Here is a 25,280-nt window from a genome sequence, read left to right as displayed (position 1 = left end):
CAAGCAGGTAGGATGACCAAGTGAATGCTTTCTCACATTTAGAGCAGATGAATGGTTTCTCCCCAGTGTGAACGCTCTGTCGGTTAGGTGAGCAAGTGATTCCCTTCCCACACTGGGAGCAGATGAATGGTCACTCCCCAGAGTGAAGTCGCTGGTGTATCAGCGGGCAATTTGAGTCAGCAAAGCCTTTCCCTCACGCAGAACAGGCCAACAGTCTCTCTCCAGTGTGAATTTGCTCGTGCATCAGCGGTTGATATGTCCGAGTGAACGCTTTCCCACATTTCAAGCATGTAAATGGTTTCTCGACAGTGCGAACTCACTGGTGTTTAAGCAGGTTAGAGGACTGAGTGAATCCCATTACACAATCAGAGTAGGTGAATGGTTTCTCTCCAGTGTGACTCTGGTGGTCAGTTTCTAGCTGGGATGGATTAAAAAATTCGTTCCTGCAATCTGCACATTTCCACAGTCTCTCCCCAGTGTTACTGCGCTGGTGTTCGGACATTTCAGATGAATCTTCACAGACTCTTTACAGACCATGTGCATTTCTCCCCAGTGTGAATGCTGCTTTTTCCTTCAATGTTCAAAATCCTGAGGTCACTGGGTTGTGATAAACAAAGTGACTGTCAGACCTGGATGTGGACCAGTTTGAATTCTCCAATTGCAGACTAAGCTTTCAAACAGAAAGCAAGTGCAGTGAGTGAAGAACCAGAAGAACAACCACAGATTGTGAAATCGAGAAATCCTCTGGACATTTATGGAGCGACGCTTGGGAAATATGCTGGATTATCGTTAGAACAAATTCAAATAAATATCCTCCAGGTAAGGGATCCAGTCAGTATTTGCACAAAACTGCTGAAAGAGAGAGGTGGGAGAGCCAGGGAGGAAGGGCAGGCATTGTAACTCAGTCTTTCAGAGGGATCAAAAGGTTAAGAACAGTGCAGAAGTAAAATTGTGGAAATCTGAAATGAAAACAAAAAATGCTTAGTCAGAGCTGTACAGCATAAACCAATCCCTTTCATCCCAGTTGTCCATGCTGACCATATGTCTCAAATTAATCTAGTCCCATTTGCAAGCAGTTGACCCATATTCCTCAACCCTTCCTATTCACATACCCATCCAGATGTATTTTAAATGTCATAATTTTACCAGCCTCCACCAGTTCCTCTGGAAGGTCATTCTACACAGGCACCACCCACTTCCCCTTAAAAAAGTTTCCCTCTCAGCTTAAACCAATGTGTTGAGTTCTAGTCTCCCCTACCCCAAGTAAACAACCTTGGCGACTCACTCCATGCCCACCATAATTTTATTAACCTCTAAGGTAACCTCTCAGCCTTCAATGCTCCAGGGAAAATATCCCCAGCGTATTCGGCCTCTCCCTGCAGCTCAAAACTTCCAACATCCTTGTTAATCTTTTCTGCACCCTGCTAAGTTTAACAGCATCATTCCTATAGCAGGGAGACCAGAACTGAACACAGTATTCCAAAAGCAGCATCATCAATGCCTTGTTGAGCCTATAACATTACCTCCCAACTCCTACACTCAATGCACTGACTAATAAATGCCAGCACAGCAAATATCATGTTCACTACCTTCTGTACCGAGAATCCCCCTTCAAGGAGCTGTGCACCTGCACCTCAAGGAGTCGCTGTTGCGTAACAGTCCCCAAGGCCTCATCAATAAGTGTTTAAGCCCTGCCCTGATTTTCATTACCATGATGCAAAAGCACACATTTATCCAAACTAAACTGGTTTCTGTCACTCCTGGGCCCATCGACCCATCTGATTAAGATCCGATTGTCCTTGGAGGTAACCTTCTTTGCTGTTTACCACATAAACAATTTGTGTCATCTGCACACTTACTAACCATTCCTCCAATATGCATTCCACATGATTTGTATCAATGATAAAAAGCAGTGAAACCAGCACCGATCCTTGCAGCACACTGCTGTTAACAGTCCTCCAGACTGAAAAAAAAACAACACACCCACCACGATCCTGTTTCCTACCTTCAAGACAATTTTGTTTCAAATAGCTAACACTCCCTGGATTCCACTTGATCTAATCTTGCTAACCTGTCCGTCATGTGGAGCTTGGGTGAATGCCTTGCTGAAGTCCATATCGACAACGTCCACTGCTTTGTCTTCTTCAATCTTCTTTGTCACTTCCTCAAAAAACTCAATCAAGTTAGTGAGACAGGATTTCCTACTCACAAAGCCATGTTGACTATCCGTAATCAGTCTTTGCTTCTCTAAACACATGCAAACCCTGTCCCTCAGAATCCCCTCCAGCAATTTACCCACCACTGACATCAGGCTCAATGGTCGATGGTCCTCTGGCTTTTCCTTAAAGAATGGCACCAGATTAGCCACCCCACCTTCTGACACTTCACCAGTGTCTCAGTGATGCAGATATCTCAGCAAGGAGCCTAGCGATTAGATTAGATTCCCTACAGTGTGGAAACAGGACCTTCGGCCCAAGAAGTCCACACTGTCCCTTGAAGCATCCCACACAGACCCATCCACCTATAACCCACACACCCCTAAACACTACAGGCAATTTAGCATGACCAATCCACCTAACCTGCACATCTTTGGACTGTGGGAAGAAACCGGAGAACCCGGAGGAAACCCACGCAGACACGGGGAGAATGTCTGTGTGGAGTTTGCACAGTCGCCCGAGGCTGGAATCAAACCCGGGTCTCTCTTCCCCAGCTTCTCAAAGTTTGTGGATAACACCTGATCATGTGCCAGGGACCTGTTCACCTTTATGCATTTTAAGACGTCCAGCACCTAGACCACTATAATATGGACACTTCTAACAACTCATTATTTATGTCTCCAAGTTCTCTAGCTTCCATATCCTTCTCTGCAGTAAATACTAATGTGAAATACTCATTCACTATCTCAGCCTGCAGTTCCACACATAGAGAGCCGTGTCGATCTTTAAAAGGGCCCTGTTTTCTCCCTCATTGTTTTTTGTCCCAAATGAAGTGTCAGAATCTCTTGGGATTACCCTTAACCCTATTTGCCAAAGATAGCTTGTCTCCTTGTTGCCATCCTCATTTCCCTTGAGTATACTCCAACTGCCCTTATACTTCGAGGGATTGACCCAGTTCCTGCTGTCATGACCTGACATGCGCTGTCTTCTTTTTCTTGACCACAGCCTCAATTTCTTCAGTCGTCCAATAGCCCCTACATTTACCAGCCTTGCCCTTCACATGAGCAGGAACGTACTGTCTCTGGACTCTCCCTATTTTATTTTTGAAGGCCTTCCACTTTCCAAGCATTCCTTTACCTGCATATTACCTCTCCCGATCATCGTTTGGAAGTTCTTGCCCAATAATGTCAAAGTTGGCCTTACTCCAATTTAGAAATGTATATTAAATATACAACTTTTATATTTAAACTGATCCCATCTGTCTGCATCTGGCACATATTCCTCTAAACCTTTCTTATATATGTTCTAATTCGAATGCCTATTAACAATGCGTCTGTACCTGCATCCACCACCTCCTCTGAAAGTTCGTTTCACGCATGAACCACACTGTAAAAGAAAAATTGTCCCTCATGTCGTTTTTAAATATGTCTTTCTCCTCTCACCTTACATGTCCCCTTGTCTTAATCACCCAACCTAGGGGAAAAAAAAACCCTTAATATTCGCATAATCTGTGCCCCTCATGTTTTTTATGAACATCTGTAAGGTCACCCTGTAACCTCCTATGCTCCAGTGAGAAAAGTTCAAGCTTTGGCAGTCTATTTTGATAATCAAGCCCTCCATTCCTGGCAACATGCCAGCAAGTCTTTTCTGACCTGTCTCCAGTTTAATAATAATCATGTCCTTCCTGTAACAGGGCAACCAGAACTGCACGCAATACCTCAAAAGAAGCCTCACCAATGTGCTGTACAACCTCAACATAACATCCCAACTCCTATAATCAAAGGTCTGAGCAATGAAGGAAAGTATGCATAACAATTTACTAACAACCCTGTTGGCCTGTCTCCATAAAGTTCGAAGAATTATGCAGTGAATCTTCGCATTTCTCTGTTCCACAACTCTACCCTGGGTGCAACCATCAATTGTGTAATTCCTACCCTTGTTCATTTTACCAAAATACAATATTTCACATTTATTCAAATTGAGCTTCATCTTCTCCTCAACCCATTGACCCAAATAATTAACATGTCACCGTCATCTCAGATAACCTTCACTAACCACTATACTACCAATTCAGTATCATCTGCAAACTTACTAATCTTGTCCCTTAAATTCTCATCCAAATTGTTAGTGTAAATGAGAAACATAAGTGGACCCTGCACCGATTGCTGTGGAACACGCTAGTCACAAAAGTCCACTCTGACAAATCCTCCAGCACCACGTTCTCTCCTATAACTAAACCAATTTTGTTTCCAATTAGCGAGCTCTTCCTGAATCACATGTGATCTAACTTTACTGGAATTCTGGAACCCTGACAAAAGCTTCACTCTCATTCTAGAGGTGCTGCAAATCTGACCCAATTCCCCTGCGATTTGTCCATGGCCCTCTTGATCGTTCCTTGAAAAAAGTTAATCCCAGATCTTTGAGAATAACTACTGAATCGGCATCCAGCTGCCACACAGACTGTTCCAGATTCTGGGAACTTGCTGAGCCAAGTAACCTGCACGTTTTCACCCTGCATTATTTGCCAATTATCTGAATGTTGTATTCTGCAGTTACCAAACATTGTCACAATGTTAATAATTTTTCTCTCTCTGCAAACTAATATCCGGGAAGCAAACCTACTACTAAACTAAATCATTGCTAATCAGCCCCAAGGAGAATCATCCGAGCTTCTGTTAGCTCTCTCCAAATCAGAAACCCATCATAATTATAGATAACAAAGTGTGGAGCTGAATGAACACAGCATTTGCTGCTTGGCCTGTGTTCATTCAGCTCCACACTGTTATCTCAGATCCTCCATCATCTGCAGTTCCCATTATCACCCATCATTATTGTAATTTACTTATGGGATGTGGTCTTTGCTGCCCAGACTAATATAGATTGTCCATTTTTATTTGATTTGGAGAAAGTGGCAGTGAACACTTTCTCTCACTATTGCACTCCGTGTGCTGTAAGTGCACCACTGTGCCGCTTAGATGATAATCCACCCTGGAGCCTCACCACATTCCCTATCGCAGGAATCATATCTCAATCCTCACTACCCTCCCTTTCATGAGAATGACCCTGGAGCCTGCACTATTGCAGGCTCCACCCTCGAGCCTTACCACCTTTCCTGTCACTGGAATCTCTCTCCAGCCTCACAACCTGCCTATTGTTGGAATCCCCCTCTAGCCTCAGATCTCTCACGGTCTTTGTAGATTCCTCCAGTCTCTCAAGCCTCCTTATCTCTAATCCCCTCCAGCCTCAACACCCTCCTATCTCTGTAAATTCCTCCAGCCCGTATAAACTTCCTTAGCTCTGTAATTGCCTTTACCCTCACAAACCTCCTTTTGTTTGAGGTCTCCTCCAGCCTCTCAACCCTCACCATTTCTGTAACTTCCTCCAATCTCACACTTTCCGTATTTTTGTAATCTTCTCTAGTCTCGGAACCCTTCCTGTCTCTAATATCCTCCAGCCTCACAAATCTCAATATGTCCCTTCCTCTAATACAGTCCTAATGATGGTGCCCCATTTTTATTCCTCCACTTGATGCTGGCTCTTGCAATTTCCTGGGATTCAAGCTCCAGAATTTCTTGGTAAACCGCTTCATCTCTATACCTCACTCGTCTCCCAAAAACATTAACCAATTAGGAGTCATCTATTCTAATATCTCCTTTCCTGAGAGGGAAAAAAAATTGCTTGAACTACTGTTTGGCATCTTCTCTGTGAAGTGTCTCTGAAGTCGACAGTGCAGAAAAGGGCTCTGTGGCCCATCCAGCCAGTGCCAGTTAAAAACCACCACCGAACCATTCTAATCTAATTTTCCAGCACTTGGCCCATAGACCTGTCTGCGTTGGCATCACAAGTGTGCATCTAAATATGCCTTAAACGCTATGAGGATCTCTGTGCCTACCACCCTCACAGACAGTGAGGTTCAGTGCCATTGTCACAGCATGATGACATCACAGACAGGAACAGAGACGAGCTGAGTCTGTGCAAACCAAAAGATCCCCCACACACTGTGAAGGACGGGAGGGTCCCTGATAGGGGGCAGAGGAGATTTAACAGAATGGTTTGTAGGGAGTGGGTTTTTAGTTGCATGGTTAGGGCTGTTTTTTTTAACATTATTCTTTCATGTGACTTGGGCATTGCTGGTACATAGAGAATATTCATTTAAGATAGATGGACTCTCCTTCTCAAGTTCTCCCCTCGCCTGGGGTGTGGTAATGTTTGGGTTAAACCAGCCCTGTGATCAGGTAGGACAATGGTCACTTTACCTTTGGCACAGTGACGCCACTGTGCGTCGGTGGTGTAGAGGGGAATGTTGAATGTGGTAGATAGAACCACTCTGACAGCGCTTCATCTGGAGGATGTTCACTTTTTCTAATATTGTTGGGGCTGAACGCATGCAGGGAAGTGGAAAATATTCCAACACAATCCAGACGAGTGCCTTATAGACAGCAAACAGTCATTGGGGAATCAGGTGTTTGGGGGAAACAGATTGTTCTCCTTGTAACAAAGGATTTTGAGGGACCTTTGATAGAGGTGTTGACAAAAGAAACACTTTAGCATGATAAAATGTACACTCATGACTGATCATAAAGATTACAGGACATATATTGAAAATTTTAGGGACGATCTATTGAGAGAATGTGGTGATTTGAGAGAAAAAATTTACACGGCAAATGAGAAGTTAGCAGGAACACAATACTCACACACAATGCGAATATCCAGATGTTGATGAATTGAGTAATTCTGTCAGAGTTTGGTGTTACAATTATTGAGTTTCCCACCTGCAAGTCCACTTGTAATATCCTGTAACACAAATTCATAAAATCCATCACTGTCAGTCCGGGTAGAAATTCACAACATCCCCTCATCCTGGCCGAAGATAACTGTGCATTGTCCCTATTACACATTATCCCTTGTGGAGGTCAGTCATCGATTCAGGGAGAAATCTATTTGGGTTTCTAGGAATTTCAACCTTGGGACTTCATGTCACTGACCCGAACTGCAGGTATTTGACAGATGGCAAAGAATGACCAAGATTTAGTGACAGGAAAGAGAAGGAGATGGAGTGGGATTTTCTAATGACAGCGAAGTCAAATATTGGTTTTAACAGAGTGGATGAGATGGACATAGCCAGAAAAGAGGAGCAGACAGAACAAGGACAATATCTGAACTGGCATGGGGGAAAGGGGCAAGGAGGAGGAGGAGGAGAGGAAATAAAAGAGACTTAGAATGTTTGTGGTTTAGCAGGAATAGGGCAAAGGATTAAGACGAACTCTGATAAGGCTTCACACAAGACTGGAGAAAGATGCATGTTTAGGACTAAAACAACGAGCAAAGTGCATGGCAATTTGGTTTGGTGGGCTAGTGGAAGAGAGGAAAGCAGCAGAGGCATCCGATTTGGATTGTCTCAATCTTAATGACATGGAGTTTCTATGTGTCTCCCTCACTTCTTGTTGAAGGGGAGGATGGAGGAGACAGGATGACGGACAATGGTTTGCAAAGAAACAATGCCTGTGTTAGAGATATTCAAAAATGAGTGAACAAACCTGATGAATTAACTTTTATCCAGAATATTAAAATGGACAACAGAAGTCCGTGCTCGAATCCAATCTCAGCAGATGGTGGAATTTGAATTAAATAAAAAAAACTGGAATTAACAATCAACTGGTTGTCATGGAACCATTGCTAATGGCAGAAAAAGAAAAAAAAAACTGATGTCCTTCAGGGAAAGAAAGTTGCCAACCTCAGCAAGCCACTCAGTTGCAAATCACTGCAAAGTCTCAACAAAGGAATGATGCTGGGTGGACTACTTGGCATCTACCAAAGCACTAGGAAGGACAACTGCAGAATCAGCCCTTTCGACTCCATAAGCTCCTCCTGACGAATATCTGGGGGCGAGTGGCAAAATTTGGAGAGATAACTCAGACTAGTCAAGAAACAGCGTCATATGCTCAGAATCTCCCTTATCGACAAGTGACACACACTTAGTGAAGGCCTGTCCCAGGAGCAGGACAGACATGACAACACAACGCTCTTCTGATCGCAGCAATTGACCTGGGAGTACGACATTGACTCTGCCGCCTGATAGACTCATGGCTCCTGCTGAATGCCATGGGCCATCCTCCCTCAGTTTTTAAATTGGCAACAGTATTATCGCTAGATCATTAATCCAGACACCCAGACACCATTCCGGGGACCTCGGTTCAAATCCTGCCATGGCAAATGATGGAATTTGAATTAAATAATGATCTGGAATTAATAGTCGAATGATGACCATGAAACCATTGCGATTATCCGGGTTCACTTATGTCCTTTCGGGAAGGAAATCTGCCATCCTACCTGATCTGCATGACATGCAACTCCAAACCCACAGCAATGTGGTTGACTTTAAAGTGCCTTCAGGGACGGGCAATAAATGCTGGTCCAGCCAGCGATTTCCACATCCCAAGAGTGAATTTTAATTAAAAAATTCATGTTGAACAGCACTTGGAGTAAGCACAGAGTGTAAATGGCAATAAGTGTACTCAATGCCCCCTATGAGGAGTAGTTCACAGCAGGATTACCAATCAAGCTGGTCGGGTCCTAAAGGACAAAGCTGCCTGGCTGGGACTGCAGCAGGTGCTGACACAACCAACAGAAGGGAAAAACATAGCAGATCTCATTGTCACAAATTTCCCAGCTGCAGATGCATCTGTCTGTGACAGGATTGGTAACAGCGACCACCGCACAGTCCTGTGGAGACAAAACATCATCTTAAACTTGAGAATACCCTCCATTACGTGAGTGGCACTAAAATCGGCTAAATGGGAGATACTTGGAACAGATATAGGGGCTCAAAACCAGATATTTATGAAGCTTTGTGGGACTTGAACAGCAGAAGAACTTTCCAACACAATCTGTAACCTCATGGGCGAGCATATTGTGCACTCAAACATTACCATTGATCCAGGGGAACCACACTGATTGAATGGAGAGTATAGGAGGGCATGACAAGAACAGCATCAGGCATAGCTAAAAATAAGGTGCCAACCTGATAAAACTACCAAACAGGACTATCTGCATGCCAAGTAGCATAAGCAGCAAGAGTTAGAGCTGAGCCATCCCAAAACCAGGAGATCAGATCTGAGCTCTGTAGTTCTGCCACACCCAGTCGCGAATGGTGATGGGCAATAAAACTGGAGGAAGCATGCCAAAAATCCCCATCCTTACTGACAGAGGAGCCCAACCTATCCACGCACAAGACAAGACTGCTGCATTTGCAGGAATATTCAGCCACAAGTGCCAATTGGATGATAAATCTCAGCCTTCTCCAGAGGCCCCCAATATCACAGATGAGAGAGTTTTCATCCAATTTGATTCAGTTCAAATGATATTAATAAATGGAGGAATAGTGCAGCAAAGATTACGGGCCCTGGCAACAGTACCGATGACTTGTGCTCTAGAGGTTGCCAGCCACCAAGCCAAACTGTTTCAGTCCTGCTACAGCACTGGCATCTACTGACAATTTGGAAAACTGCCCAGGTCTGTTCAGCACAAAAACACAGCAAATCCAACCCGACCAATTTCCCCTCAAGCAGTCTACTCTCTATCATCAGTAAAGTGATGGAAAGTGTTGTCAACAGTGGTACTAAGCAGCACTTACTCAGCAGTAACCTGCTCAGTGACACCCAGTTTGGGTCACGCCAGGCACTCAGTTCCTGATCTTATTACAGACTTGATCCACAAATTCACAAACAGCTGAACTCCTGAGGTGAGGTGAAGGCAACAGCAGAGTCCTGCACAAAAACCATTTTGTTCCACTTCAGTGACAATGACACCTCAGTTTCAGCTCATCTGCTGAACCTCTCATCTATTCCTGTGTTATCTCTAGACTTAACTATCCAAACTCACTGCCAGTTGACCTCCCACATTCAACTGCAACCTCAAGAATACCTAAAATTCTGCTGCACACATGTTCATTTGTACCAAGACCTGTTCACTCATCACTGCTGTGCTCCCTGACCCACAAAGGCTCCTATTTATAAGCAACAATTTAAAATTCTCACCCGTGATGATCCCTGTTTCCACGCACCACACAACCTTCGAGACTCTGTTGGAGTCTGAAAGTAAATAAATTGTCAATGTGTTTAATCATTGCTTCACTACTGGAGGCTGTTTCTACAGTTTCCAGGCAACATGGTCTGGAATTCCTATGATAAACCTCTCAGGTTTGCTTTCCTTCTTTAAAGATAGTCATGAAAACCTGTGAATTTGGTAATGTTTTTGGTCACCTAATCTAATATGGCCTTACATCAAAAGTTTCTAGATCATATTTTTGGTGAAATTATAAATATGATAAAAATACATACAGTTTGTTGATTTGGACATACACCATCAGCTCTTCAGTATCGCTAGATGAATGATCTGTAACTTCTCTAATGACCGCATTGTGGGAGCACCTTCATCATATGAACTGCAGCAGCATGCGAAAGTTGAACATCACATTTTCCACACGCAACAGGGCTTTGGCAACGATCGCTGGTATCTGTGGAAGAAGAAACGGAGTATATGTTGCAGAAGTGCAAAAATGAACAACAGAATAAAAAGGCTGTAAAATTTGGTGGTCTGAAATGGAATAAAAATGCACTCTCTTTCTGCCAAAATATTGCCTGACTTTGAAAGACGCCATTCAAAAATTAATCTGGTAAGAGAGCAGCGCAGAGTTAGGAGGTGGACAGCAGTGGAAAATTCAGTTACATTAGGTATAAGAAAATAACAGTAAAATACTAAACAGAGATCAAATATATCCATCATGAGAGACTGAAGAGATTAGACACCGACAAAGATGTGATCAGGAAGCACAGAACTAAGTTAGGAGTGCTAGCTGCTACGATCTCACACTCTGGGAAAGAAATCCAGAAGAAACAAACATTTCTCTTGGTTTGAATTTGCTCTGTGTAATTTCATTTCATTTCTGAAGAAGGGTCCAGACTCAAAACACAGGCAGCGCCGATACAGTCATCCATGCACTGGAGGAAGAGGTGGGATTCGGGGCCAGTGTAGGTATGGAAGAGAGATTGTTCCATATAACCGACAAAGAGATAGGCATAGCTTGGGCCCATGCAGGTACCCATGGCCACCCCCTTTGTCTGTAGGAAGTGGAAGGAGTTGAAAGAGAAGTTGTTGTTGGCAAGGACGAGTTCACTTAGGCACACAAGGGGGTCAGTGGAGGGGAACTGGTCAGACCTACGGGACAAGAAAAAGCATCAGGCTTTTTAGGCCGTGTGCATGGGGAATGCGGGTGCTAGTGTGGTATACTGCCTCTGCTGTACCTGTTGTGGTCTCCTCTACATCAGGGAATCCAACCGGAGGCTTGGGGACTGCTTTGCAGAATATTTACACTCAGTTCACCATAAACAACTGCAAGTTCCACTCCCATTCCACCGACAACATGTCCATCATGGGCCTCCTGCAACACGATAACAATGCCACCCAAAGGTTGCAGGACCAGCAACTTATATTCCGCTTTGGAACCCTGCAGCCCAATGGTATCAATGTGGATTTCAGTAGGTTCAAAACCTCCCCTCCCCCAACTGCAGTCCAACACCAACCCAACTCATTCCCCACCTCCCTGAGCTGTTCTTCCTCTCGTCTATACGTTCCTCTCATATCAAGCCACACCCCCATTTCCTACTTGCTAACCTCATCCCACCCCCTTGACCTGTTCATCCTCCCTTGACTGACCTATCCCCTCCCTACCTACACTCACCTTTACCTGCTCCATCCCCACCTCTTTAACTTGTGTCTCCTCTCCAACCGTCTCCCCCTCTCTCCCTGTTTATTTCAGTATCCCCTTCCCCTCCCACATTTCTGAAGGGTGTAGGCCCGAAAACGCCAGCTTTCCTGCCCCTCTCATGCTGCCTGTCCTGCTGTGTTCCTCCAGCCCCACACCTGGTTCTCACTTTCAACCAGAGACGGCTGCGCATGCGCCCAGCTTCACCTCCGCCCTCAAAGTTTCAGTGCTGCCGCGCATACGCCCCGCGGATCATTGCCCCCAATAAAGATGGTGGCGGTCACACAGCCTATCTATCTGAAGCGTTGATTTATTTTCTGCAAAAGTGAGCCTGGGAGTTTCAAATGTGGATTTTCTGACGTGCACTCCCAAGCCCATAAGAATATCACTTCCCTCCCACTTTCTGCCGTTTTGCCTTCTTCACCGTGTCCAGCTCGTACCTCAATTGCACAAACCTTAATCTCAGCGAAGGTGCCAGGCACAAAACGTAGGCTTTCCTGCTCCTCTGATACTGCTTGGCCTGTTATATTCATCCAGCTGGACACCTTGATTTCTCGGAGTGTCCAGCATCTGCAGTTCCCACTTTTCTCAGCGAACCTGCATTGCTCGCGTGGATGATCACCTGGTTTGCACTGATCCAGCCCCCTCTTCATTCCGATTGGTTAGAAGGGCAGAGACGTTAGCCCGGTAATGCACGTAAACCCTGTATTCCTATTGGTCCCACACTGACATCAATCACCCAGACACCATTGTGACCTGCACCATGCGCAGTGCTTTCTGTTGTCATTGTCATCAGGCTCTGATACTTTGAGACAAATGAGACTGAGAACTGGATGAGAAAGATTGTTACCTTAGCGATCCTGGGGTTTTAATAAGTCGCTCTGAGTAAGGGGCACTGCACCCAAAACGTTAACTCTCTTTTTACCTTCACAGATGCTGCCAGACCTGCTGAGCTTTTCCAGCAACTTTGTTCTTGTTCCTAATTGACAACATCCCAGTTCTTTTGTTTTTTTCTAATGAGTCGCGATTGAAAAGGCTTCCTGCAGCTCAAAGCTAAAGATACTCTTGATACCGCTCTGTCAGCGAATAGAGAAATGGCGGTGAAATAAGGGTAATAAATACAGGTATAACAGTCCTCAGGTAAGATGTAAAGAGAATAATTATGAATATGAAGAACATCACGTGGTGAAGTGAGGTGAGTGTTGTTCATATGAACTGTGTTTGGGCAGAGAGGGAGGTTAATCAAAAAAGAACAAGCATAACGGAGATTCTCAAGAAAGGTCTGTGCGATAGAAAGCAACGAGAATCAGAAGTTAAAAGCCCAAGATGGAGTTTGAAGACCAAGGCTGCAAAAACTTCAATAAGTTGTCTATCTGCTAATTATCGACATTAGCAGTATAAATGACATTCAACTGTAAATAGCTGTCTGAGTTTGTCACTGTAGTTTACTTCATAACAGATAAACTTCTCCACACTTTGTCTCAATAAGGCTGACAGTTGGTTCAAAAATCAGTTCTGCTGCCAAGCCCATTCCTGTTTGAAAAGGAATACAGATCACATTTAAATAGACAATGCTAAATGTTAATCCAGGTTGGCAGCCAAACTCCACTCCCTCACCACTGACTCCATCCTTGCCCCTGGTAACTGGCTGGTAACACACTGCTCACAGACATGGTGCAATAGTTCACCCCAAGATGAGCTTCCAACCACATTATGCACCCCCACACCCATTATCACAAAGCCCACATACAATTTCAACCTCAACAGCATCTCAGTTCATCTGCTGCTGAAACTCTCATCCATTCCTTTGTTACCTCTCTACTTAACTCACCAAACACACTCCGGCTGGCCTCTGAATTCTACTTCTCTGAAATCTTGAAAAGACCCAAAAATCTACTGCCTGTGTGTTTACTCTCACCCATTTCAACATCTTCGAGTTTTGCCATCCTGTGCTCATTAACATACACATTTTCTGGGTGGCAAAGCAGCAAGGTATTGAAATTCATATCCTTATTTTGAAATTTTGTCATCAAACCTCCTTCTTGTGATAGTGCCTCCAGCTGCACAACCCTCTGAGATATATCTGAAGAAGGGTCACTAAACACAAAACAATAATGTTGCTCTCTCTCCACAAGCACTGCTAGATATGCTGAGTTTTTCATCAATTTCTGTTTGCGTTACTACTTTCAAGCATCTACAGTTCTTTAGGTTTTTCCTTCAATATATTTGTTCTCCCTGACTTCCAACCTCCTGTGGATTTCTGGTTTTAACTCTCCCACCATTTTCATGGCCTCAGTTTCCAAGGCCATAAGCTCTTGAATTTACTCCCTAAGCATCCTTGGTTTTAAAAGTCCCTTTCTTCGTTCAGGATATTCCTTGAAACCTACTTCGTTGGCCTGTTTTGGATCACTTGTCCTAATATATCCATAAGTGCCTGGTATCAAATATTGTTTTGTGACAACCCTGTGTAATATGTCAGATCATTGGATTGAATCAAAAATGTGAAAACATTTAAATTGTTCTTTTGGAAAACATCACTCATCCTTCACGATCATTTGGTAACTCCTTACCGAATATCATTGCAAGTGCGACTTCACCACACGGCCCGCAATGGTTCAGAAAGTTCAAAAATCATATTCTCCAGATGTTACTGAGGATTGGCAATAGTTACTGATACCTGTGGAGAGTGATCCAAATTTCATGTATCAGGAAATGTTGAATGAATGACATGGTGCAGAACCTGTTGGTTAATATAAGCTCAGAACAGAAACGAAAAGGACTGCATTAAGAATAATTCCTGACTACAAAACATACTGTGGGAAGACAAAGCTTCTAAACCAATAGGGTTCGATCAAAGAGATGTTGTAGAAAGCTCATCTGGACGTAATCTGATAGAGTAACAGAAGCATTAAACAGCCAGTTACTCACACATTATTAGAGACAGAGGGAAGGCAGAAGTGAAACAGAGCAATATACTGAAATAGATTCAGATCCATACTAAAGGAGACACACCAGCCCGAGAGCTACAGAACCTCTCACAGGTAACAGGCATAGCACTAAAACTCAACATTGTTGACGAATGGTCAAAAATACTCAACCACATCAGTGTTCACAATTTGAGATTCACCTGTTGCACCTGCAGCTTGAAAGGCATCAGAAATACTGGAGCTTGAGAAAAATCTCAGTTGAGGAAATCCCTAATGAACAGGTGGTGTCACTGTGCTACTGTTGCTGCATGATGACATCGCACACGGGAACACAGAGCATCTGGGATTGTGCAAACCAGAGATCACCCACACATTGGGAAGGACGGAGGGTCGCTGAGAGGAAGCAGACCTGTTCCTTTACCAGAAAGGTTAAACAATGAAAGATTTAGGATGTCAAGGATTAATGGAAGCTGAAGGGAGATTTGGCAGAGCTGTACTGTTTACTGTTGGTTGAGGCAATGTGGGCAAAACAAGGGATGCACATTAACTGAAAAGAAATGGATCATGGGATACAAATGTCAGATTTAGATCAACATGAAGGTTATAATGGCTAAATTACATGCAGTGAGTGGTAATGACAGGGAACTGAATACTTCCACTCAAAAGGCCAATAATGTCCAGTTTCTGATTAATCGATTGATCATGCCAAATTTTGATTTGATGTTTGTTTAAAGTTTCCTGCCCGGTGATTTTTTTTTTATATATTCTGTAAAAGATGTTCAGTAAGGACAGTGTCAGTCTCGGTTGGAAATCAGACACACAAATTATTCCCTTCGTTTGATTTAATATTTTATATATATGTCCTCATATGAGCCTCAGTGAAAGAACATTCAAAAATCAATCACTCTGAGTGCAGACATAAAAGTATAATAACTGGTTCTAAACATTAACACTATTTCTCTCTCCCTAGAGGTTTTCAGTCTTACTGGGTGCTCCAACACTTCTCTTTTATTCCAGGAATTCACAACGTCCCTCCTCCTGACCGAGGACGACCAGGTATACTCGAACGGAGATTATCATACATTGTGCAGGAGGGGAGGATCCTCAGAGGAGACAGATTCATTCATAAACCAGAAAGTTTCAGGACTGAGGGAGTTGTGAAGCAATGGACCAACTGGAGTTGGAGGGAGATTTGACCAGACTTATAGGCTCATAATTGGTTTGGGTAAGGGAAATAAATGCAATAAGCTCACAGGAGTCAAGGGGAAATGGGCCATGAAATACAATTTTAAGATCTTGGACAAAATCGAGAAGGAAGATCTGATGAAGAAGCTATGTGAAACGGCTTCTATAGCCAGGCTACAGTAATTGTTTGTAGATAGTTTGACTGAGCGGTCAAAGTCACTGCATTAAAGCTCTAGTCTCTATCGAGTCATGGGTATGAATCTTACCGGTAACCAAAATCATGAGTGATCTACCTCATGCAGTCACATCGAAGGAGGTGGGCAACTTCAAGTTTGCAATGTGTACATTTCTTCTGGGTAACTGTGGCTGCTTGGGCATCTGATACTCTCGGTGCTGCAAGTGGGAAAATGGGCAACAGACTCCGAAAACAGCAAGAGCTCTGGCTTCACAACGGCCCTTCCGAACTCCGCTAACACCCTGCTTTAGCGGATTTTACATGGCTTGTTGTTGCCAGTTTTTATGGCTCAAACGGTCAGCATTAGGTGGCAAACTGAAAAGTCAGGTGTTTGAGACCATCCAGGCACACAACTTTCGTTATTTTGGATCAAGCAATTTGAGTGACCACCGACCTGCATTTAACCCATGAAAAAGTTACAACAGGATTGGATTCAAAACACATCCATCAATGATTCTCTCTTCCCCAGCTCCACACGGAGTGAGACAGGGACAAGCAGCAGGGTTTGACCGCGCTCTCCAATCCCCATTGCCAGGTTTTATGGGCAGAGAGATGGAGGACAGAGAGATCAAAAGATCGGACAAATGGTTTGAGTGCAGTCTCCAATAAACAGTCTCTGCATGTGATCTAAAGTGTTAAACGGTGTGAGTAAAGTGTCAACAGCTGAATAACAGGCGAAGGGATGACTAATCCAATTAAATGAGGCAGAGAGATAATTACAAAAACAAACTAAAAGTAAGTTTGTGCTTGGCACAAACCAATTTCTGATGAAGGGTCGAGGCCCGAAACATCAGCATCCTTGCTCCTAACATGCTGCTTGGCCTTCTGTGTTCATTCAGCTCCACACCTTGTTATGGCTGGAATTATGTGATAGGTATAAGATTCGCTTGCTGATAGTCTAACCAAAATAATAAATCATCCAAAACTGTACAAACTAATCAAGAGAGAGAGGTCATAACAATTTATCAAGGTGGCGGTGTCGAAATAGGACAATGAGGAAGATTTTGTAGATACAGAACAGTACAGCGGGATCACATGTAGACATGAACTTAAGATCATGATTGAGGCTGTCTTCATGGGCATGGAATTTGGCTATCAGTTTCTGCTCGGTGATTCTGCTTTGTCGTGTGTCTCAAAGGCCACCTTGCATGCTGACCCAAAGATCAAAGCTTAATGTACTTTACTGCTGATGTGTTCCCCAACTCGGAGGGAACATTCTTGTCTGGCAATTGTTGCACAGAGTCAATTCATTTGTTGTCATGGTCTCACTAAAATACCATGCCTGGGGCATTCTTGCCTGCACTGTGCGAGATAGATAATGTTGGCCGAGCCACATTAGTATCTCCCTTTATGTGGTGAGTGATGTGCCCATATGTGATCGTAGTATATGTGTCAATGATCTGACACCTTTCAGAGGCACTGGTGGCAGGATTGTGTGGTGTTGTGGTCGATGTTGTCCTGAAGGTTGGGTAGCTCGCTGTGAACGACAGCCTGATTGAGGTTTGGAGGATGTTTGAAGGTGAGAAGTGGAGGTGTATGGATCATCTTGGTGAGATGCTGGTCATCATCAATGACATGTTGAAGGCTGTGGAGAACATGGTGCAGTCTGTCCGGTCTGGGGGATTACTTTATGATGAAGGGTACTCTATAGGTCGCATCGTGTGTCTGTCTTCTGAGGAGGCCATTGTGGGTTTTCGCTGTGGCACGTCGGAACTGGTGAGCCTCTGTCCAAAAATAAGTCTGTCGGTGATCAAAAAGTGTTAGATGGTGTGAGTAAAATGTTTACAGCTGAATAGCAAGGGAAGGGATGACCTATAATCCAAGTAGAGGAGGGAGAGAGATAATTACAAGAAAATAAAAAAAGACGGTGCTGGAAAGAAACAAAATGACTTTGTTTTTCCTGCAGAACATTAAAACCAATTTTGAGCACTTATTCCAGGATTTTAAATGAATATTTTAAAGTTATTGCCCTCATCTTTGAGCAGCCCACCTGACTGCTAACTACTCTGTCAGACGCTGAATAAATCTGGGAAATTGCTTCAATAAACCCAGTCGTTTCTGTTACAGATCGTAAGGAATTCTCATTTGGCTGACGAGACACGATCAACACTTTGTCTGTTCTGCGTGCAGGGTCTCAGCGAAGATCTGAAGAGACTTTGTACAACTGGAGGTTTCACTGTTTAAGACACTGTCGCCAATTTTACTGCTTACATCAGCCAGTGCATTGGAGGCCTGCAGAGCCGGCAACCGATCGAATCGGGGGAGCTGGTTACAGTGAAACTACATTTAAACTCTTTCCCGACTGAGAAAGGCCTCAAATATTTATCACAGTTTCAAGCAAACTACAAAACACATATAGAATCATGAGTTGAATTATTGATAATGTATCATCCATGTGTTAGGATTACAGAACGAAAGAACACTGCTGATGGTTCAAATCTGAAAGACTAAAAGTGAATGTGAGAGACACCCAGCAGGACAGAATCTAATCTATCAGCAGGGAATCTCTCCACCCTCAGAGACTGGGGTTCAATTCATGAGAGCAGCATAGACTGAGGAAGGGTCACCAGACCCAAAAGGTTAACACTGTTTGTTTCCTTCTCAGATGCAGTCGAACCTGCTGAGCTTTTCGAGCAACTTCTGTTTTTGTCAAACACTGAGAGACGGGGGAGAGGGGAGGGTGGCGAGGACGTGAGCGTGAGGTGTACATTTATGAGGGAAACAGACAGAGTAAACAAGATGAATCTTTGTGCTTGGTGGTGGAATCAGTATCTGGGAGGGGCGGGGGGGCTAGGACAGACACATTAGATCGGACGTGAGGATTTTCTTTTTCACTCAGATAGTGGGGATCTGAAACTCACAGCCTGGAAATGTGGGAGTGGTGAAAACCATCATCACATTCCACTGGCCATGAGCTGTATAAAATAAGCGCTGAAAGAACTGTGGATGTTGCATATCAGAAACAAAACAGATATTGATGACAAAGTTCATAATAATAAAATGTGAGGCTGGATGAACACAGCAGGCCAAGCAGCATCTCAGGAGCACAAAAGCTGACGTTTCGGGCCAGGACCCTTCATCAGAGAGGGGAATGGGGAGAGGGTTCTGGAATAAATAGGGAGAGAGGGGGAGGCAGAGCAAAATGGAGAGAAAAGAAGATAGGTGGGGAGGAGAGTATAGTTTGGGAGGTCGGGAGGGGATAGGTCAGTCCAGAGAAGACGGACAGATCAACGAGGTGGGATGAGGTTAGTAGGTATGAAATGGAGGTGCGGCTTGGGGTGGGAGGAAGGGATGGGTGAGAGGAAGAACAGGAGAGGGCGGCAGAGACAGGCTGGACTGGTTTTGGGATGCGGTGGGCGGAGGGGATGAGCTGGGCTGGTTGTGTGATGCAGTTGGGGGAGGGGACGAACTGGGCTGGTTTCGGGATGCGGTGGGGAAAGGGGAGATTTTGAAGCTGGTGAAGTCCACATTGCAGCCCAATGGTATCAGGGTTCCCAAGCGGCATGTGAGTCGCTGTTCCTGCACCTTCGGGTGGCATCATAGTGGCACTGCAAGAGGCCCATGGTGGACATGTCATCTAAAGAATGGGAGGGGCAGTTGAAATGGTTCATGAATGGGAGCTGCAGTTGTTCACTGCGAACCGAGTGGAGGTGTTTTGCAAAGCGGTCCCCAAGCCTCTGCTTGGTTTTCCCAATTTAGAGGAGGCCACACCGGGTACAATGGATCCAGCATACCACATTGGCAGATGTGCAGGTGAACCTCTGCTTAATATGGAAAGTCATCTTGGTACCTGGGATAGGGGTGAGGGAGGAGGTGTGGGGGCAAGTGTAGCACTTCCTGCGGTTGCAGGGGAAGGTGCCGCGTGTGGTGGGGTTGGATGACAGTGTGGAGCGAACAAGGGAGTCATGGAGAGAGTGGTTTCCCCGGAAAGCAGACAAGGTTAGGGATGGAAAAATGCCTTGGGTGGTGGGGTCGGATTGTAGATGGCAGAAGTGTCGGAGGATGATGCGTTGTTTCCGGAGGTTGGTGGGGTGGTGTGTGAGAAGGAGGGGGTTCGTCTTTGGGCAGTTTTCGCGGGGCTGGGTGTGAGGGATGTGTTGCGGGAGACGCGGTCAAAGGCGTTCTCGACCACTGTCGGGGGAAAGTTGCAGTCCTTGAAGAACTTGGACATCTGGGATGTGCGGGAGTGGAATGCCTCATCCTGGGAACAGATGCGTCGGAGGCAGGGGAATTGGGAATAGGGGATGGAATTTTTGCAGGAAGGTGGGTGGGAGGATGTGTATTCTAGGTAGCTGTGGGAGTTGGTGGGCTTGAAATGGACATCAGCTACAAGCTGGTTGCCTGAGATGGAGACTGAGAGGTCCAAGAAGGTGAGGGATGTGCTGGAGATGGCCCAGGTGAACTGGACGTTGGGATGGAAGGTGTTGGTGAAGTGGATGAACTGTTCGAGCTCCTCTGGGGAGCAAGAGGCGGCGCTGATACAGTCATCAATGTAACGGAGGAAGAGGTGGGGTTTGGAGCCTGTGTAAATGCGGAAGAGGGATTGTTCCACGGAACCGACAAAGAGGCAGGCATAGCTGGCGCCCATGTGGGTTCCCATGGCCACCCGCTTTGTCTGTAGGAAGTGGGAGGAATCAAAAGAGAAGTTGTTGAGGGTCTGGACGAGTTCGGCGAGGGGGATGATGGTGTCAGTGGATGGGGACTGGTCGGGCCTGCGGGACAGGAAGAAGCGGAGGGCCTTGAGGCCATCTGCATGCGGAATACAGGTGGAAAGGGACTGGACGTCCATGGTGAAAATGAGGTGTTGGGGGCCAGGGGATTGGAAGTTCTGGAGGAGGTGGAGGGCGTGGGTTGTGTCACAGATGCAGGGAGTGAGTTCCTGGACCAAAGGGGAGAAAATGGATTCCAGATAGATGGAGATGAGTTCTGTCGGGCAGGAGCAGGCTGAGACAATGGGTCGACCAGGGCAGGCAGGTTTGTGGATTTTGGGAAGGAGATAGAAACGGGCCGTCAAAAAATTCAAACCCCAACCCCACACGGCCCGTTTCTATCTCCTTCCCAAAATCCACAACCCTGCCTGCCCTGGTCGACCCATTGTCTCAGCCTGTTCCTGCCCCACCGAACTCATCTCCACCTATATCTGGACTCCATTTTCTCCTCTTTGGTCCAGGAACTCCCACCTATGTCCTTGACACCGACCATGCCCTCCAACTCCTGCAGAACTTCCAATTCCCTGGCCCAAACACCTCATTTTCACCATGGACGTCCAGTCCCTATACACCTGCATTCCACATGCAGATGGCCTCAAGGCCCTTCGCTTCTTCCTGTCCCGGAGGCCCGACCTGTCCCCCTCCACCGACACACTCATCCGCCTAGCCGAACCCGTCCTCACCCTCAACAACTTCTCTTCTGATTCCTCCCACTTCCAACAGACAAAGGGAGTGGCCATGGGGACCTGCATGGGCCCCAGGTATGCCTGCCTCTTTTTAGGTTACGTGGAACAGTCCTTCTTCCGCACTTACACAGGCCCCAAACCCCACCTCTTCCTCCGTTACATTCATGACTGAATGGGCCCCGCCTCTTGCTCCCCAGAGGAGCTTGAACAGTTCATCCACTTCACCAACACCTTCCACCCCAACCTTCAGTTCACCTGGGCCATCTCCAGCACATCCCTCACCTTCCTGGACCTCTCAGTCTCCATCTCAGGCAACCAGCTTGTAACTGATGTCCATTTCAAGCCCACCGACTCCCACAGCAACCTAGAATACACCTCCTCCCACCCACCTCCCTGCAAAAATTCCATCCCCTATTCCCAATTCCTCCACCTCCGTCGCATCTGCTCCCAGAATGAGGCATTCCACTCCCGAACACACCAGATATCCAAGTTCTTCAAGGACTGCAACTTTACCCCACAGTGGTTGAGAACACCCTTGACCGCTTCTCCCGCGTTTCCCGCAACATATTCCTCACACCCCGCCCCCGCCACAACCGCCCAAAGAGGATCCTCCTCATTCTCACACACCACCCCACCAACCTCCGGATACAACGCATCATACTCCGACACTTCCGCCATCTACAATCCGACCCCACCACCCAAGGCATTTTTCCATCCCCACCCTTGTCTGCTTTTCGGAGACACCACTCTCTTCGTGACTCCCTTGTTCGCTCCACACTGTCCTCCAACCCCACCACACCCGGCACCTTCCCCTGCAACCGCAGGAAATGCTACACTTGCCCCCACAGCTCCTCCCTCACCCCTATCCCTGGCCCCAAGATGACTTTCGATATTCAGCAGAGGTTCACCTGCACATCTGCCAATGTGGTATACTGTATCCATTGTACCCAATGTGGCTTCCTCTACATTGGTGAAACCAGGCGGAAGCTTGGGGATCGCTTTACAGAACACCTCCGCTCGGTTTGCAATAAACAACCGCACCTCCCAGTCGCGAACCATTTCAACTGCCCCTCCCATTCTTTAGATGACATGTCCATCATTGGCCTCCTGCAGTGCCACTATGATGCTACCCGAAGTTTGCAGGAACAGCAACTCATATTCCGCTTACGAACCCTGCAGCCCAATGGTATCAATGTGGACTTCACCAGATTCAAAATCTCCCCTTCCCCCACCGAATCCCAAAACCAGCCCAGTTCGTCCCCTTCCTCGACTGCATCACTCAACCAGCTCAACTCATCCCCTCCCCCCACTGCATCCCAAAACCAGTCCATCCTGTCTCTCCCTCCCTAACCTGTTCTTCCTCTTACCCATCCCTTCCTCCCACCTCAAGCCGCACCTCCATTTCCTACCTCCTAACCTCATCCCACCTCCTTGATCTCTCCGTCTTCTCTGGACTGACCTCACCCCTCCCTACCTCCCCAGCTATACTCTCCTCTCCACCTATCTTCTTTTCTCTCCATCTTCTGTCTGCCTCCCCGTCTCTCCCTATTTATTCCAGACCCTCACCCCAACCCCTCTCTGATGAAGGGTCAGGCTCGAAACATCAGCTGTTGTGCTCCTTAGATGCTGCTTGGCCTGCTGTGATCATCCCGCGTCACACTTTGTTATGTCAGATTCTCCTGCATCTGCAGTTCCCATTATCTCTGATGCAGTTGTTGACAAAGTTCTGCAGGTCTGGCAGTATCTGTGAAGAGAAATCAGAGTTAACATTTCGTGTCAAGTTTCCGTTCCTTAGATCTATTCTCTCTGCAGATGTTGCCAGACATAGAGTTTTTATGCAATTTCTGTTTAATTGTGATGACAATTCTGGGAAAAGTGCTGGAAATGACACTTGAATATTTATTTGACCAGCAATAATTCGAATGTCCAAAGGGCCTTTTTCTCTGCTGTGGACTCCGAAACTGGGAGATTGGTTCAGATCAGTGAGCAAGGGCACGGGAAGGGGGAGGGGGACGGTGAACAGAGGGAATGGGCGGGTGAAGGGTGGGAGAATTTCGCCGACAAAAGCTTTCAAGCGAAGGGGAGTGGGGATGGAGAAGGATAGACAAAAGAAGTGTCTGATATAACAAGGGGTGGAGCTGGGTGAACACAGCAGGCCAGGCGACATTGGAGGATCAGGAAACTTGACGTTTCAGGTCTGGGCCCTTCTTCAGAAATGGGGATGGTGAGGGGACTCTGAAATAAATGGGTGGACAGTGATAGCAGGTAGATAGTGGAGTGGATAGGGTGGGAAAGAAGACGGACAGGTCAATGAGGCGGGTATGAAGCTTGAAGAGTTGTGTGTAGGAAGGGAGTGGGGATGTGGGTTGGTCAGTGAGGAGGGAGAGGTGAATATGTGGGAGAGAAGATGGACAAATCAAGTAGGCAGGGATGAGCAGGCGCTGATCTTGGGATGAGGTCAGGGTTTGGGAGATTTTGAAGCTTATGAAGTCCACATTAATACCATTGGGCTGCAGGGTTCCCTGGCTGAATATGAGGTGCTGTTCCTCCAACCTTCGGGTGGCATCGTTGTGACACTGGAGGAGGCCCAGAATGGTCATGTCATCAAGGGAGCAGGAGGGGGAGTTGAAGTGATTTACGACTGGGAGGTGTTGTTGTTTGTCACAAAATGAGTGTAGGTGCTCTCTGTGATCTCTGAGTCTGCGCTTGGTCTCCCCGATGTAGAGGTAGCCACATTGGGAACAGTGGATACAAAAGACCTCATCAGCAGATGTGCAGGTGAACATCTGTTTAGTATGGAAGGTTTTCTTGGGGCCTGGGATGGAAGTGAGGAGGGAAGTGTAGGGGCAGGTGTAGCACTTCCTGCGGTTGCAGGGAAAGGTGCCAGGGCTGGTGGGGCTAGTGGGAAGTGTGGAGTGGAAGAGGGAGGCCTGGAGACCGTGGTCCCTCCAGAAAGCAGATCAGGGTGGAGGGGGAAAAATGTCTTTGGTGGTGGGGTCAGATTGCGGGTAGTGAAAGTGGTGGAGAATGATCTGTTGGATCCGGAGATTGATAGGGTGATACGTGAGGACAAGGGGGATTCTCTATTTGTTTTTATTGTGGGGAGGGAGTGCAAGGGCTGAGGTGTGGGAAACGCAAGAGATGGGGTCAAGGGTATTTTCAACCACTGTTGCGGGGGGGGGGGGGTTGTTGTTTTTGTGTGTGTTTGTGTGTGTGTGTGTGTGTGTGTGTGTGTAGAACGCCTCATTTTGGGAGCAGAGGGGTGGAAGGTGTTGGTAAGTTGGATGCTCGAGCTCCTCCTGGGAGAATGGAGCGGCACTGATACAGTCATCGATGTAACAGAGGAAGAAGTAGGGGATAGGGCCAGTGTAACTGTGGGAAAGGGACTGTTCCACATTTCCCACAAAGAGGCAGGTATAGCTTGTGCCAGTGTGGCCAGCTCTTTCATCCATAGGAAGTGGGAGGAGTTGAAGGAGAAGTTGTTCAGATTAAGGACGAGTTCAGTTTGGTGGATATCGGTGAATGGGGACTGGCCTGGCTTGCGGGACAGAGAGAAGCAGAGGGCTTTTTAGGATAATGCAAGTATACAGATATTGGACATCCATGATGAAGATGAGGT

The 25,280-nt window shown here is 46.1% G+C and overlaps 1 long non-coding RNA gene across 1 annotated transcript in view; it reads right to left on the bottom strand.

Moving 5' to 3' along the window:
• Nucleotides 1–802: 802 nt before the first annotated feature.
• LOC132209414 (uncharacterized) overlaps nucleotides 803–25,280 on the bottom strand; it is a 147,968-nt gene continuing 123,490 nt past the window's right edge. The window contains exon 4 of the long non-coding RNA XR_009445513.1: nucleotides 803–959. This is a non-coding gene — a long non-coding RNA (uncharacterized LOC132209414). The remainder of the gene's footprint in view (nucleotides 960–25,280) is intronic.

Source organism: Stegostoma tigrinum, unplaced genomic scaffold, assembly GCF_030684315.1.
Source record: "Stegostoma tigrinum isolate sSteTig4 unplaced genomic scaffold, sSteTig4.hap1 scaffold_92, whole genome shotgun sequence".
NCBI classification, from domain to species: domain Eukaryota; kingdom Metazoa; phylum Chordata; class Chondrichthyes; order Orectolobiformes; family Stegostomatidae; genus Stegostoma; species Stegostoma tigrinum.
Note: the sequence above shows the minus strand (reverse complement) of the source record. Positions and strands in the feature narration are given on the sequence as shown.